Source organism: Myotis yumanensis, unplaced genomic scaffold, assembly GCF_028538775.1.
Source record: "Myotis yumanensis isolate MYYU_CA2020_CCGP unplaced genomic scaffold, mMyoYum1.0.hap1 SCAF_1, whole genome shotgun sequence".
In the NCBI taxonomy this organism is placed as follows: Eukaryota; Metazoa; Chordata; class Mammalia; order Chiroptera; family Vespertilionidae; genus Myotis; species Myotis yumanensis.
In genome coordinates, this window is record NW_027223752.1 from 184,977,215 (window position 1) to 184,993,364 (window position 16,150).

Genomic DNA, 16,150 nt, shown 5'->3' on the forward strand with positions numbered 1-16,150 from the left:
TAGAATAAATAACCTTCAGAAAACAATAATAGAAATGTTCGCTAGGGGGAGCTATTATAACAAATTATGTAGTGTTCCTTTGAAAAGTATTTTTCATACTTTACTGATAATGTATCTTTCCTGTGGAGCGAAAATTGATAAGTATTGCTCTGTAATTTTTGTGAAGACTATAAATATGACAGCTGACTGTTTTAAAAGGTAAACATTCATATAATTTGGAGAGAATCAATATTTACTACATTTTGAAAACTGCACTAGTATTTCATTCTCTCTTGGACAAAAGGATAGAAATTGTAAAAGTTAAATAATCAGTAGAACTATATAGTTAAATAAAGTTTCCATTAAATAGTGCAACAAAAGAAACCATTTAAAATAGTTGAGAACATTTCCTGAAGTGATCGTAGAAAGTAAAGATAATGACAATTTAAAAGTGGTTCTCCCAAGTCTTGCTTCACAGGAAGAGGGAAGACTTTTAATGGGAAAGGGGTGTCTTTGAATCAGAAATAATCTGGCAGTTTGGGACTGATGATTTGACATAGCAGCAGGGGAAAGGAGCTGTCTGGTAGTCAGGGGACTTGGGTTTGGGAATGAGCTTTCGTGCTGTTCAAACCCAGGCAAGTCATTCAGCCTCAGGTGCCTCACTTCTAACAAAAGGACCTAGAGCTCCAAGCTTCCTTTGAGTTCTGATACTCTGTGATGCTGACAATAAAAAGCATGAAATTAGTGTAATTATGTTTAAGGTAGTTATTAACTTTTTTAAAAATACATATTTTTATTGATTTCAGAGAGGAAGGGAGAGGGAGAGAGAAATAAAAACATCAATAATGAGAAAGAATCATTGATAGGCCGCCTCCTGCATGCCCCCTACTGGGGATTGAGCCTGCAACCCAGGCATGTGTCCTGGCGGGAATCACACTGTGACCTCCTGGTTCGTAGGTGGAAGCTCAACCACTGAACCTTACCGGCTGGGTTATTTGCTTAACTTTTAATATCTAAGTGTTATAGTCTTGGTGTTTGTTTTGTTCCATCCAAATCTCCCCTAGCACCAGAGTCAGAATCATAATTTATTTATGCAAAAATTTCTAATGTGTAATTATTATTTTGTTTTGGTTCTTTCTGGCGAGTAAGAGAATAGTTTCTTAGGACTGGACTGAGCTGAAGAATGTTTAAAGTGGTTATGTTAGTACAGCTGGAAGAATGAATGGGCTAGAGTTTACAACACAAAGCCAAGTCACCCAAGAGGAGAAATACATATTTCTTTAAATAAGAGTTTGTATTTTTAGCTGAAACTCCCAAATCAATTGTAAATGCATTTGTAATTGGCAGCCTCAAATCATATTGCCCCTCTTTATTTGGTTTGAGAAAATGCTTTTCAGTATTTGGAAGGTATCTTAGATCCTATTGAATTATATTTTTAAAATGCACTGTTCCCATTTCAATCAAAATTGATTTTATGGTATCCTATATAATAAGAGGCTAATATGCAAATTGATCAAATGGCAGAACGACCAGTCGCTATGACATGCACTGACCACCAGGGGGCAGACGCTCAATGCAGGGGCTGCACCCTGGTGGTCAGTGCTCTCTCACAGGGGGAGTGGTGCTCAGCCAGAAGCCAAGCTCGTGGCTGGTGAGCACAGCATCGGTGGTGGGAGCCTCTTCCATCTCCACAGCAGCGCTAAGGATGTCCGACTGATGGTTTAGGCCTGCTCCACCAAAGCCGTCAGTCAGACATCCCCCACGGGCTCCCAGACTGCAAAAGGGTGCAGGCCAGACTGAGGGACCCCCACTCCTGAGTGCAAGAATTTCGTGCACTGGGCCTCTAGTATACCATAACACTAAACAGCTTCTGGTAATTTGCCTGTAAACCAAAACTGTCTTAAATTTCTCCATTTGTTCCTTTCAAAAATGATGTTTACATTTGTGGACCTTGTCAGGATCCTGACTCAAACAAACTATGTGTAGAAAGAAACTTATAGGACATATGAGAACATGTGAACTCTAAAGAATGTTTAATGGAATTAAGGAACTACTCTAATTTTTAGGTGTGAAAATAATAATAAAGTTATGTGGGCATTTTAAAGAATCCTTCTTCTTTTTCAGACAAGCACACTGAAATAATTATAGATGTAATGCTATGATGTCTAGAATTTGCTTCAAAACAAGTCCAGTGCATGCAAGAGAGAGAGAGAAGTAGGTGAGGAGGATAAAGATGAAATAAGCTTAGCCATGAGTTGCTAATTGGTAAGCTGAGTCTTAAGTATATGAGGGGAAGATTATTATCTATTCTTTCTACTTTTGCATATTACTAATTTTTTTGTAGTAAAAAGTTAAAAACAAATCACATGCCAAAAAAACTCCCAAACTCGAGACCTGAGCCCAGAGGGTCGGAGGGAGACCGCATGGCAGACAGCCGCGTCTCTTGGGACAGACACAGACCCTGACCAGGGTAAGGAGTTCCGCGGGTTTGCTGGCGCCAGGAGATTTGAGATTTGGATTTTGTGATTGCGGAGAACTGAGACTAAAGGGGGCATCCTGAGGAACTGATCAGACCAAGCAGTGCCCATAAGAGAGGAGCGTTTCCCAGACCATGCAGTGCTGGTAAGAGAGGAGCGTTTCCCAGACCGCAGATCCAAGCAACAGCAGCCCCCTGGTCACCGCAGCCTCCTGATCACCACAGCCTCCTGATCACCACACCCTCTGTCTGTGGAACAGCAGCTGTATGTGAAGCCTCCCCCCACCAGCCAGAAGAGCCAACACAGCTGTGAACAACACCCACCAGAGGAGCTGCTGCCAACTGGAAAGCAGCTGCTACCGCAACCGTCTGAGCAGCAACCACAACCCAAGGAGCCCCTGCCACCCAGGGAGCAGCCACTGAACATCTCAACATCTACATATGTCAGCGAGATCAAACATGGGTAGGCAAAGAAACCCCCAAAGGAAAGAAAAGGAGGACTCGCCAGAAAAGCAGCTAAGTGAGACAGAGATATGCAACATGACGGAAAAAGAATTCAGAATAAGGTTCCTAGAGTACATGCACCAGATGTTCAAGAAGCAAGAAGAAACAGATGAAAAACTCAACTACTTATGCAAGAAGCTAGAAGAAACAGATGAAAAAATCAACAACTTAAGTAAGTCCCAAGAAGAAATGAAGAGTGACATAGCTTCAATAAAAAACTCCATTGAAAGTATCAACAGTAGACTGGGAGAAGCGGAGGACCGAATTAGTGAATTAGAAGACAAGGAAGCAAAACACACTCAAACTGTACGGCAAATGGAGAAAAAAATTAAAAGACAGGAGGAGAGCCTAAGGGAGCTTTGGGACAACATGAAACGAAACAACATACGAATAATAGGGGTGCCAGAACAACAGAAAGATGAACATGGATTAGAAAACCTATTCGAAGAAATAATATCAGAAAACTTCCCTGAGGTGGGGAAGAAAAAAGTCACACAAGCCCAGAGAGTCCCAAACAAGGTGAACCCGAAAAGACCCACACCAAGACACATCATAATTACCATGGCAAATGTTCAGGATAAAGAGAGAATCTTACAGGCTGCAAGAGAGAGACGGAAAGTAACATACAAGGGATCTCCCATTAGATTATCAAATGATTTCTCAACAGAAACACATCAGGCCAGAAAAGAATGGACAGAAATCTACAAAGTGATGCAAAGCAAAGGACTGAATCCAAGAATACTCTATCCAGCAAGGCTATCATTCAAAATTGAAGGGGAAATAAGAAGCTTCACAGACAAAAAAGGGCTAAGGGAGTTTATCACCACCAAGCCAGCCATGCAAGAAATGCTAAAGGGACTGGTGTAAAAAGAAGAAATATCAAGCTCAGAAAGAAAACAGCCACACACACACAAAAAAAAGAAATGGCTACAAACAAGTACCTTTCAATAATAACTTTAAATGTAAATGGACTAAATGCTCCAACCAAAAGACATCGAGTGGCTGAATGGATAAAAAAACATGACCCATACATCTGCTGTCTACAAGAGACCCACCTCATTAGAAGGGACTCACACAGACTGAAAGTGAAGGGATGGAAAAATATCTTTCATGCAAATGGAAAGGAAAAGAAAGCTGGGGTAGCAATACTTATATCTGACAAAATACATCTCAAAGTGAAGGCCATAACCAGAGATAAGGAAGGCCACTTCATAATACTAAAGGGATCAATACAACAAGAAGATATAACCCTGGTAAACATATATGCACCCAATGCAGGAGCACCCACATACATAAGAAAACTTCTGGAAGATATCAGGGGAGAGATCGACAACAATACAATCATAGTAGGGGACTTTAATACACCACTGACATCACTGGATAAATCCGCTAGACAAAAACTCAGCAAAGAAACAGCAATCCTAAATGACTCACTAGATCAGATGGACTTAATTGACATCTTCAGAACACTTCACCCCACAGCTGCGGAATATACATTCCTCTCAGGTGCTCATGGGACATATTCAAAAATAGACCACATATTGGGTCACAAGCAAAGTCTCCACAAATTCAAGAAGATTGAAATCATAAAAAGCTTCTTCGCAGACCACGATGGCATAATGTTAGAAATAAACTACAATAAAAACAACCCAAAATACTCAAACACTTGGAAGCTGAATAGCATGTTATTAAATATTGATTGGGTTACCGATGACATCAAAGAAGAAATCAAAAACATCCTGGACACTAATGACAATGAAAACACAACAATTCAAAACCTCTGGGACACAATGAAAGCAGTCCTGAGAGGAAAGTTTATAGCTCTACAGGCCTATCTCAAAAAACAAGAAAAAATGGTAGTCAATCATCTAACTCTACAACTCAAAGAATTAGAAAGAGAGCAACAAGAAAACCCCAGAGTGAGCAGAAGGAAGGAGATAATAAAGATTAGAGCAGAAATCAATGAAATAGAGACCAAAAAAACAATACAGAAAATCAATGAAACCAAGAGCTGGTTCTTTGAAAGGATAAACAAGATTGACAAACCCCTAGCCAGGCTCACCAAGAAGCAAAGAGAGAGGTCCCAAATAAACCAAATCAGAAATGATAGAGGCGAAATAACAACAGACCCCACAGAAATACAAATGATTGTTAAACAATACTACGGGCAACTCTACTCCAACAAACTAGACAACCTGGAGGAAATGGACAAATTCCTAGAAAAATACAACATTCCAAAACTCAATCAGGAAGAATCTAAAAACCTCAATAGGACAATAACTATGGAAGAAATTGAAGCAGTCATCAGAAAGCTTCCAGCAAACAAAAGCCCAGGGCCAGACGGCTTCACAGGGGAGTTCTACCAAACATTCAAGGAAGAACTAAAACCTACCCTCCTCAGACTACTACAAAAAATTCAAGAGGAAGGAACGCTTCCAAGCTCATTCTATGAAGCCAGCATCACCCTAATACCAAAACCAGGTAAAGACATCACAATGAAAGAGAATTACAGGCCAATATCCCTCATGAACATAGATGCCAAAATCCTCAACAAAATCTTAGCAAATCGGATCCAGCAGTACATCAGAAGGATCATACACCATGACCAAGTAGGATTTATCCCAGAGATGCAAGGATGGTACAACATCCGTAAATCAATAAATGTGATACATCACATAAACAAATTGAAAGAAAAAAACCACATGGTCATATCAATTGATGCAGAAAAAGCATTCGACAAAATCCAACACCCATTTTTGATAAAAACTCTCAGAAAGGTGGGAATAGAAGGATCATACCTCAACATAATAAAAGCCATATATGACAGGCCCACAGCCAACATCATACTCAATGGACAAAAACTAACACCATTTCCCCTAAGAACAGGAACAAGACAGGGATGCCCACTCTCACCACTCCTGTTCAACATAGTACTGGAAGTATTAGCCATTGCAATTAGGCAAGAAGAAGAAATAAAAGGCATCCAAATTGGAAAAGAGGAAGTAAAACTGTCCTTATTTGCAGATGACATGATATTATACATACAAAACCCTAGAGACTCCATCAAAAAGCTACTAGACTTAATACATGAATTTGGCAATGTAGCAGGATACAAAATTAACCCCAAGAAATCTGAGGCATTTCTATACACCAATAGTGAACTTTCAGAAAGGGAGATCAGAAAAACAATCCCATTTACCATCGCACCAAAAAAATTAAGATACCTAGGAATAAACTTAACTAAAGAGGTTAAAGACCTCTACTCAGAAAACTACAGGACGTTGAAAAAAGAGATAGAGGAAGACATAAACAGATGGAAGAACATACCATGTTCTTGGATTGGTAGAATCAACATCATTAAAATGTCCATACTACCCAAAGCAATCTATACATTCAACGCACTTCCCATTAAAATACCAATGGCCTTCTTCAAAGATCTAGAACGAACTCTCCAAAAATTCATCTGGAATAAAAAAAGACCCCGAATAGCTGCAACGATCCTGAGAAAGAACAAAGTAGGTGGGATCTCAATGCCAGATATCAAGCTGTATTACAAAGCCACTGTTCTCAAAACTGCCTGGTACTGGCACAAGAACAGACATATAGATCAGTGGAATAGAATAGAGAGTCCAGAAATTAGCCCGAACCAATATGCTCAATTAATTTTTGACAAAGGAGGCATGAACATACAATGGAGCCAAGATAGTCTCTTCAATAAATGGTGTTGGGAAAATTGGACAGACATATGCAAGAAAATGAAACTAGAGCACCAACTTACACCATACACAAGAATAAACTCAAAATGGATAAAGGACTTAAATGTACGACAGGAAACCATAAAAATTCTAGAAGAATACAAAGGCAACAAAATCTCAGACATATGCCAAAACAATTTCTTCACTGATACAGCTCCTAGGGCAGTTGAAACTAAAGAGAAAATGAACAAATGGGACTACATCAAAATAAAAAGCTTCTGCACAGCAAAAGAAACCATCAACAAAACAACAAGAAAACCCACCTCGTGGGAAAACATATTTGCCAACGTCATATCTGATAAGGGCTTAATCTCCAAAATTTATAGGGAACTCATACAACTTAACAAAAAGAAGATAAACAATCCAATCAAAAAATGGGCAAAGGATCTAAATAGACACCTTTCAAAAGAGGACATTCAGAAAGCCAAGAGACATATGAAAACATGCTCAAAGTCACTAATCATCCGAGAGATGCAAATCAAAACAACAATGAGGTACCATCTCACACCTGTCAGAATGGCCATCATCAACAAATCAACAAACGACAAGTGCTGGAGAGGATGTGGAGAAAAAGGAACACTTGTGCACTGCTGGTGGGAATGCAGACTGGTGCAGCCACTATGGAAGGCAGTATGGAGGTTCCTCAAAAAATTGGAAATGGAACTCCCATTTGACCCTGTGATCCCACTTCTAGGAATATATCCCAAGAAACCAGAAACACCAATCAGAAAGGATATATGCACCCAGATGTTCATAGCAGCACAATTCACCATAGCTAAGATCTGGAAACAGCCTAAGTGCCCATCAGTAGATGAATGGATTAGAAAACTGTGGTACATCTACACGATGGAATACTATGCTGCTGTTAAAAAGAAGGAACTCCTACCATTTGCAACATCATGGATGGAACTGGAGAGCATTATGCTAAGTGAAACAAGCCAGTCAATGAAGGAAAAATACCACATGATCTCACTCATTCATGGATAATAAAGACCATTACAAACTTTTGAACAATAATAGATACAGAGGCAGAGCTGCCTCAAACTGATTGTCAAACTGCAGTGGGAAGGCCAGAGAGAGTTGGGGGGCAGGAGGGAGGGGAGTAAGAGATCAACCGAAGGACTTGTATGCATGCATATAAGCATAACTAATGGACATAAGACACTGGGGGGTAAGGGAGGGTAGGGGTTTGTCAAGGGCAGGGGGAAAAAAGGACACTTATGTAATACCCTTTGTAATACTTTAAGCGAAAAATAAAAAAAATAAAAAAACAACTCCCAAACTCAACTGTCATTATTTAATAACTTTGAACTTAGTGTGGACCTAAGAAGACATCTTTCACAGGGAAATTTGCAGTTCCCAGTCTTTTTCTTGATGATTGGGTCTGAATGTGTTAATCAATGCTGCCCTGTCATAGCCCCTGACATAGGAAAATGCTGAAATGTGATTTTTAAATCATAAAAATGTGCCCATAGTAATAGCTCCATCTTTTGCATAATATTTAAATCAATTCATTGATTTCCAGTTGCCTGATACTCTTATTTCAGTAACAAAATAAACGATACATAGTTCAGTGAAGTTGAATCCATTTGGGTTCATTTGTGCTCAAAATCTGAAGCCAATTAAGATCTGCTCTCAGCTGTGTGTCTGAGGAGAGGGCCGCAGTCTCTTTGTAAGGCTTGGATTTCTTCTTCCTTTTTTGTGCAGTTGCCAACCATATTCGTGAAAAGAGAAATCAGGAGCAAAACTCATCTATGTTCAGTCTTGGTTCTTCCGTATATTTGCTTATAAAGAATTACAAATACAGTGAATGTTTATAAATATCTCAAACGTTTCCAGAAAACAAAACTTCTCAACCCCATATTCTCCTTTTCCCTTTTTATTTTTATTTTCTTTTACAATAATAACTTCCTTTTTAAAAAAAAAAATATGTTTTTATTGATTTCAAGGAGGAAGGGAGAGGGAGAGAGCTATAGAAACATCACCCATGAGAGAGAATCATTGATCAGCTGCCTCCTGCACGTCCCCCACTGGGGATCGAGCCCACAACCCAGGCAACCGTGACCTCCTAGTTCATAGATGGACGCTTAACCATTGAGCCACCCCGGCTGGGCTACAGCATAACTTCTTAAAAGAGTCCTCTATATTTGCTGCCTCCAGTTTCTTTCCGTATATCCTTTCTTGAATTCTTTTCATTCAGGCTTTTGTCCCCACCACCCTATTCTTGTCAAGGTCATTAATGACTTTCCCTTTGCTAAATCCAACTGTCAATTGTTAGTCCCCATCTGACTTCACCTCTCAGCAGCGTTTGACATGTTGACCACTCTGTGCTTTCTGATAAACTTTTCACTTCACTATCAGGTCATAACAGTCTACCGGTCACTGGTCACCAGTCTATATTTCACTGGTCATTCCTTCTAAGTTTTTCTTGCTGTTTTCCCCCCTCAGAGTCTTGATTTTAAAGGCTCAGGTCTCAGTCCTTGAAATCCTTCTCTTCTGCTTCCATGCTCATTATCTTGATAATATCATTCAGCTTCAACCTAGCTCTAAATGTCATATAAATGTAGATACTCTCAAACTTATATCCAGCTCAGACCTCTCCCCATGAATTTCAGCTGCCTCCTTGACATCTGGATGTAAAAAGGCATCTCTAAATTAATAAGTCCAAAATCACTGCTAATCTTCCCACTCATCCACCCATAACCTGGTCCACCTGCAATCTACCTCATCTAAGTGAAGGGCCACTCAGTTATTTCAGTAGTTGGAATCCTTAAAGTCATCCTCTCTTTCTTTTATATTCCACATCCAATCCTTCTGAAAATCCTATTGTTTCTACCATCAAAATATATTTAAACTCTGTCTACCTTTCACCATCTCCCTGCTTACCAATTTAATCTCTCTCTCATATTATTTGCAAATCCTCCCAGCTGGTCTTTCTTTTCTCATCATTGCTGTTCAAGACTCAAGTCTTCATACAATAGTCAAAATGGTTCTTTCAATACTTATATCCAGCCATGCAGTCCTCTGCTCAAAGCCCTCTGTAATGATATGGGAAGCCACTGGATTTTGCCTATTTCCTCCCCTCCACTACATTTAACTCATTTTCTACTACTCTACCCTTCCTTTACCCTCCAGGTATCCTGGCTTCCTTGCTGTCTCCTAACTACACTAGGCCTCCGGACATTTGTGCTTGCTGTCTTCACTACCTTGAACCATCTCCTTTCTCTCTCTCTTTTTAAAAAATTATTTATTTTAGAGAGAGAGAAAGGGAGAGACATCGATTTGTTGTTCCACTTATTCACGCATTCATGGTTGATCCTTGTATGTGCCCTGACTGGGGATCAAACTTGCAACTTTGGCATATTGGTATGACACTCTAACTGAGCTGCCCCATCTCCTTTCTTCATGATAACTGCATCAGATGTTCACTTGAATGACATCATAGTAGTGAAGCCTTGCCCTGACTGCATTACTTACATGCTCTACTCTGTCACCAATGGCTTGAATTCTCTATTTTCCTCCCCCTTCCCCCTCTGTAGCTCATTATCACCCTTGACAATAGTGTTGGTCTTTACTTAGTTATTTCCTACTAGAGGCCCGATGCACGAAATTCATGCAAGGGGCTCTGTCCTCGCAGCCCCGGCTGCCTCGCCTGCCCTCGCAGTCCCTTGTAGCCTCGGCTTCGTTCAGAAGGTTGTCAGGACGGTTGTTCTGCTGTTCGGTCTAATTAGCATATTAGCTCTTTATTACATAGGATCATCTGAATCCCCACACCACACTCCATTAGAATATAAGCTCTATGCAGGCAGGGATTTTTGAATTTGTTTTTCATTGCTATATCCTACCTGTCTAGTTCAGAGCCTGACACTTAGCAAATACTTAAATATGGACTGAATGAATAGTTGATTATACAAGTCAGTCACTGAGCATTTCATGTAAATATCACATTGTTAGATATTAATAAATAAAACAGAACAGAGTAAGATGTAGACTATATATAGAAGGGCCTCAGGAAGGCCAAGTTTGCTTGGAAGAAGAATAAGGTGCATCCATTTTAAGTCTGAATTTTTATAACAAAATCCATTATTTTACTTGGATTGAATTTGAATTTGGGCTGAATTGAGGGTTGGAATGATGAAGACGGGAGGGAGAAATGAAGACATCTTATCAAGTTCCTCCTTGGCTGTGTCACTTGTATGACAGTTTACAGTTTATCAAGAGCCCTTCCACACACATTATTGTTGCTTTTAAGCCTCACAACGACCTTTATGGGTAGGAATTCCTGCACCCAGGTGACAGATGAGGAATCGGAGCTGTGAGAGGTTAAGGAACTGACCCGAGGCTGCAGCATACTTGGTGACACAGACAGTAAGAAGGACCCCAGCCTTTGTGCAAATGCATTACTAAAATGCCATAGGGCATTGGTAAAGGCGGGGTTTGCATATCTGACATTACCAAAACATACTGAAAATGAAAAATCCTGCCAGAGTGTTGTCTGTACTATAGCTGGATAGTTTTACCGTTATGCTCTTATGATGTAGAGACAGCCATAGAATTTTCAATCATATTTTTGCAAGGGCCCTTGAGTCATCATTTAGTTTATCCTGGGTATTTTTTCAATAGGCCTGCAGCAACAACTAAATTCACTAAGCACCCTCTATTATACAGAGCACATTGGCACGTCACAGAGGAATGGGAAACTACCATAGATTTGACAGCCTTTAGAATGAGAGGAAGTTCCACAGATTCTTCCTAGGTGACCTAGTTTCGTGTTTAGCAATGCTCACTGTGGTTGATTTTCTACGTAATGAGATGAGAAATGTGGGAGAGCCTATCACACAATGAGCACTCAATGAAAAGTATATCTGATCAGGTGGCTTATGGGCATGACACAGTGCATGCATGATCACCATTTTGAAACTAGGCTTTCATTTAGGGAGACCCCCATTCTGCAGAGGGTCAGCTGTGGTATTGTTTCACCATTTGTGCCCTATCTTAATCTCCAAAAGAGTCTGAAAGGAGTCAGGGCAGTAGGTGTGGCCCTCTTCCTGTACCTACTATTCCATGGACTCAGGAGTTAACCCAGGCTACTCCCTCTACCTTTTTATGCCCTTATTGTCCTTGTGAACAGAATTGCCCTATTTTGGGTCTCTGCTGCTCTGATCAAATGTCAGGGCTTCCTCTTTCTTCAGCTGGTAAACTTGCCTTTTGGTAGTCTGACCAACCCAGGGACCCTCACAAGAATGTCATCCTATAAAATAAAACCCTAATATGCAAAAAGACCAAATGGCAGAATGACCAGTCACTATGACATGCACTGACCACCAGGGGCAGACGCTCAATGCAGGAGCTGCCCCCTGGTGGTCAGTGTGCTCCCACAGGGGGAGCACTACTCAGCCAGAAGCCAGGCTTATGGCTAGTGAGCACAGCGGCAGTAGTGGGAGCCTCTCCCGCCTCTGCTGTGGGGGGGGGGGGGGGGGGGGGGGAGGTAAGGAGCCAGGGGTCCCAGACTGCAAGAGCCCCGGATTGTGAGAGGGATGTTTGACTGCCGCCTTAGGCCCGATCCCCAGCAGGCAGACATCCCCTGAGGGGTCCCAGACTGTGAGAAGGCGCAGGCTGGGCTGAGGGCCCCCCACCCCCGAGTGTATGAATTTTGTGCACTGGGCCTCTAGTAATCATTATAAAGGCCATTGGAAGCAGAAGAGTGGGGCAAACTCTCCAATAAACAGCAATCAGATTTAAAGATCACATATTTATCTGTTTCCCTGGAATAACTGTTACTCTACTATAGCAATTCTCAACCCATTTTGGTCTCAGGACTCCTTTCCATGCTTAAAAATTATTGAGGACCTTAAAAAGCTTTTGTTTATGTGAGTTATAGCTATCAAAATATATCATATTAGATATTAAAACTGGAAACAGCCCTGGCTGGTGTGGCTCAGTTGGTTGGAGCGCTGCCCTGTATACAGAAAGGTTCCAGGTTCGATCCTCAGTCAGAGCACATCGCGGGAGGCGATGTTTCACTTTCATATCAATGTCTCTCTCTCTTCCTCTCTTTTCCTCTCTCTCTAAAATCAATAAAAGCACCCTAACTGGTTTGGCTCAGTGGATAGAGCGTCAGCCTGTGGACTGAAGGGTCCCAGGTTCGATTCCAGTCAAGGGCATGTGCCTTGGTTGTGGGCACGTCCCCAGTGTGAGGTGTGCAGGAGGCAGCTGACCGATGTTTCTCTCTCATCGATGTTTCTAACTCTCTATCCCTCTCCCTTCCTCTCTGTAAAAAATCAATAAAATATATTTAAAATCAATAAAAGCATGTCTTCAGGAAAGGATTAAATAAATAAATAAATATGTGTCCTTATTTTTAAAAGAACTGTAAACAAACTTTAAAAAATTATTAATCCATTTAAAGGTAGCAAATTTATTACATGTTAACAAGGATAGCATATTTTTACAAAAAAATAACCATGTTTAAAAGAAATTAGTGGAAGAGTGGCATTGTTTTACATTTTTGTAAGCCTCTTTGAAGTCTGGCTAGACAGCTAGATTCTCATATCTGCTTCTGCATTCAATGTGTTGCAATATATTTTTGTATTGGTTGAATTAAATGAAAAAAATCTGGACTTACGTAGATATGTAGTTGGGAAGAAGAGGTATTTTAATAGTTTTTTCAGATAATTTTGTATATTCTTCTTTGATACTACATCAAATTCAATAAATACTAATTTCTAAAAGACTAGTTGTAATTTGGAATCTGAAACCATACCAATGACATTTTTGTACTCTAACATTAAATCCATCTGTCTTGCACTCATTTTCAATCTTCACCTGAAGATATGTTTACTTATTTTTAGAGAAAAAGAGGAAGGGAGAAAGAGAGAGAGAGAGAGAGAGAGAGAGAGAGAGAGAGAGAGAGATTGGCTGCCTCTGGTATGCACCCTGTCCGGGGATTGAACCGGAAATCTAGGTATGCGCACTGATCAGGAATGAACCACAACCTTTTTGGTATAGGGGAGGAGGCTCCAACCAATTGAGCCACCAGCTGGGGCTGTCTTACACTTTGAAACTTTCATCCACTTTTCAAAAATGTTGCTTCACTAAATTATACAGATCTTCCGAACGTTGACACATATTAAAAAACTAGAGGCCTGATGCACGAAATTCATGCATGATTAGGCCTTCCTTCCCCCAGCTGCCAGCACCAGCTTCCTTCTGGCACCCGGGACCCAGGCTTCCCTCACAGCCCCGGCTTCATCCAGAAGGTCGTCCAGAAGGATGTCCGGAAGGATGTCCAGTCTAATTAGCATATTATCCTTTTATTATTATAGATATCCACCCCCCCCCCAAAAAAAAATCACAGTTGTGACTATCACCACCTGCTGTAGTCAGAATAATGGAGAATAATGGTCTCCCAAAGTGTATGAATATGTTAGGTTACATGGCAAAGGGGAATTGAAGTTGCTGATGGAATGAAGCTTGTGAATCAGCTGAGCTTAAAATAGGGAGATTACCCTGGGTAATCCGGAGGAGCCAATGTAATCACAAGGGTCTGTAAAGGTGGGAGAAAAAGTTGTAAGAGAGGGTAAGGGGAAAAAGATGTGATGACAGATGCAGAGGTCAGAGAGATGCTGTTGCTGTTTTTAAAGATTGAGGAAGCAGCCAAGAGCCCAGGAATGAGGGCAGCCTCCAGAGGCAGGAAAAGGCAAGAACACAGGTTCTCCCCTAGAGCCTCAGGCAGCCCTGGACTCCTTCATTGTGCTCCAGTGATACCTCTGTTGGACTTCAAACTTCAAAAAATCTGTGTCGTTTTAAGCCACTAAGTTTGTGCTCATATATTCTGACAAGAAATTATTTTTCTGATTACTAATGTCGTCAGAAAGGTTTTTAAATATTGGGAGGTGGTTAAGCTCATAGAGGCCAATACAAGTTTTCAAAAGTTTTGCTTAAAACCTTACATTATATCATTGGCAACAAGTACTGTCAGTTGTTTTCCTTAAAGTGAGAGGCTTACCTTGTTTGTATTTGAGAAAATGCCTGCCAAATGCCCAAGTCTATTTGTCTATTAATTGCCCTATCAAGTACAAATGGTTTTGTTGTTTTCTGAAGGGGAGTAGCTAGCTAAGTTTACAACTTAACCACAAACAAGTTTTATCCCCAGGCAACCATCCTATTTTGGTATACACAACTGATTTATGTACACTTACAATTTCATCGCACAGAATCTTTTACTCAGAGGTTAATATTTAATAATATTGGTAATTTTTACAGCTTTGTCAAGGGCATTATTAAGTAAAACTGTCATTGTTTAGTGTAGATACAATGGCTGCTAGTACAGTTGGGTGCCATGACCTAAATTCATTTTATGCTAATAGCAGTTTAACTACCATTGATTTTATACAATAAAGTGCATATGTCAGCACAGTGAGAAAGGCAGAACTGTCTTAGTATTGTTATGAAAGTAATGTTGACCTGGTAGACACTCCTGAAAAGGACTTGAGGACTCTCAGGGTTCCATGGACCACTCTTTGAGAACCACTGCTCTACCATGATTTAAAACAAAAATTATTTGTCAAATAAAATATTATTGTTGTTTTTTTAATTGGTGCCTTTCAATAGTTTGCAGGACATTAAAATGTTACTTACATTTTTAGCTTCCTTGCCTCCTATTTTTAGGAGGTTTTTCAGTTTTGAAGTCATAGCCCAAAAATATCTTGGTGGGAGTCCCTGGCCTCCAGAAGGGAAAACTTTCCAGCATTAAAAATATTTGGAGTAAATTTTTAAAATAAACCTTGTGGTTGAAAAATGAAGTCATATCCTAAGTGCAGTATAACTTCCCTTAAAACCAAACTTATTAATTTATTCAACAAGTGGCCACTAAATGTACTGGGCACTATCCTTTGCACTGAGAAGGAGGGTAGGATACTGTCCTTACCTTTAAGGACTTTACACTCCAATGAGGAAGATCAGAAAACTGATGGTTGCAGTAACCAGGGGTAATACTATGCCGGGGCGAGCACAGGGTGCCATGGAAACACACAGAAATGGCACCCAACAGACCAGGGAGGGTGTGGGTGAGAGGCTCTGGGAGGCTCCCTGCCCCTTCCTGGCTGACAAGTGCAATGAGGCAGAACCGCTGTGGGAGTAGGAGCTGGGTGTGTGAAGGTGGGGAAGGGGTGGGAAGTGGATTCTAGCTTTAGGGGGTAGCACGTGAGAGAGTTTAGCTTATTCAGAAAGATGCAGGTGGGTAGTCAGCTGGCAGTACTGAGTTGAGTGTGAGGGTAGGTAAACTTGGTGAAAGGTAGCCCTAGAGACAGGCAGGGTCCAGAGCGAGAGCACATGATCTTATCTCCCATGGTACTCTGCGCTGAGGGCTTCAGGGCAGGGACACTGCCTATTTTCGAGGAGGGAGGTCATCAGTGTTGGACTACGTCCTTTCCTA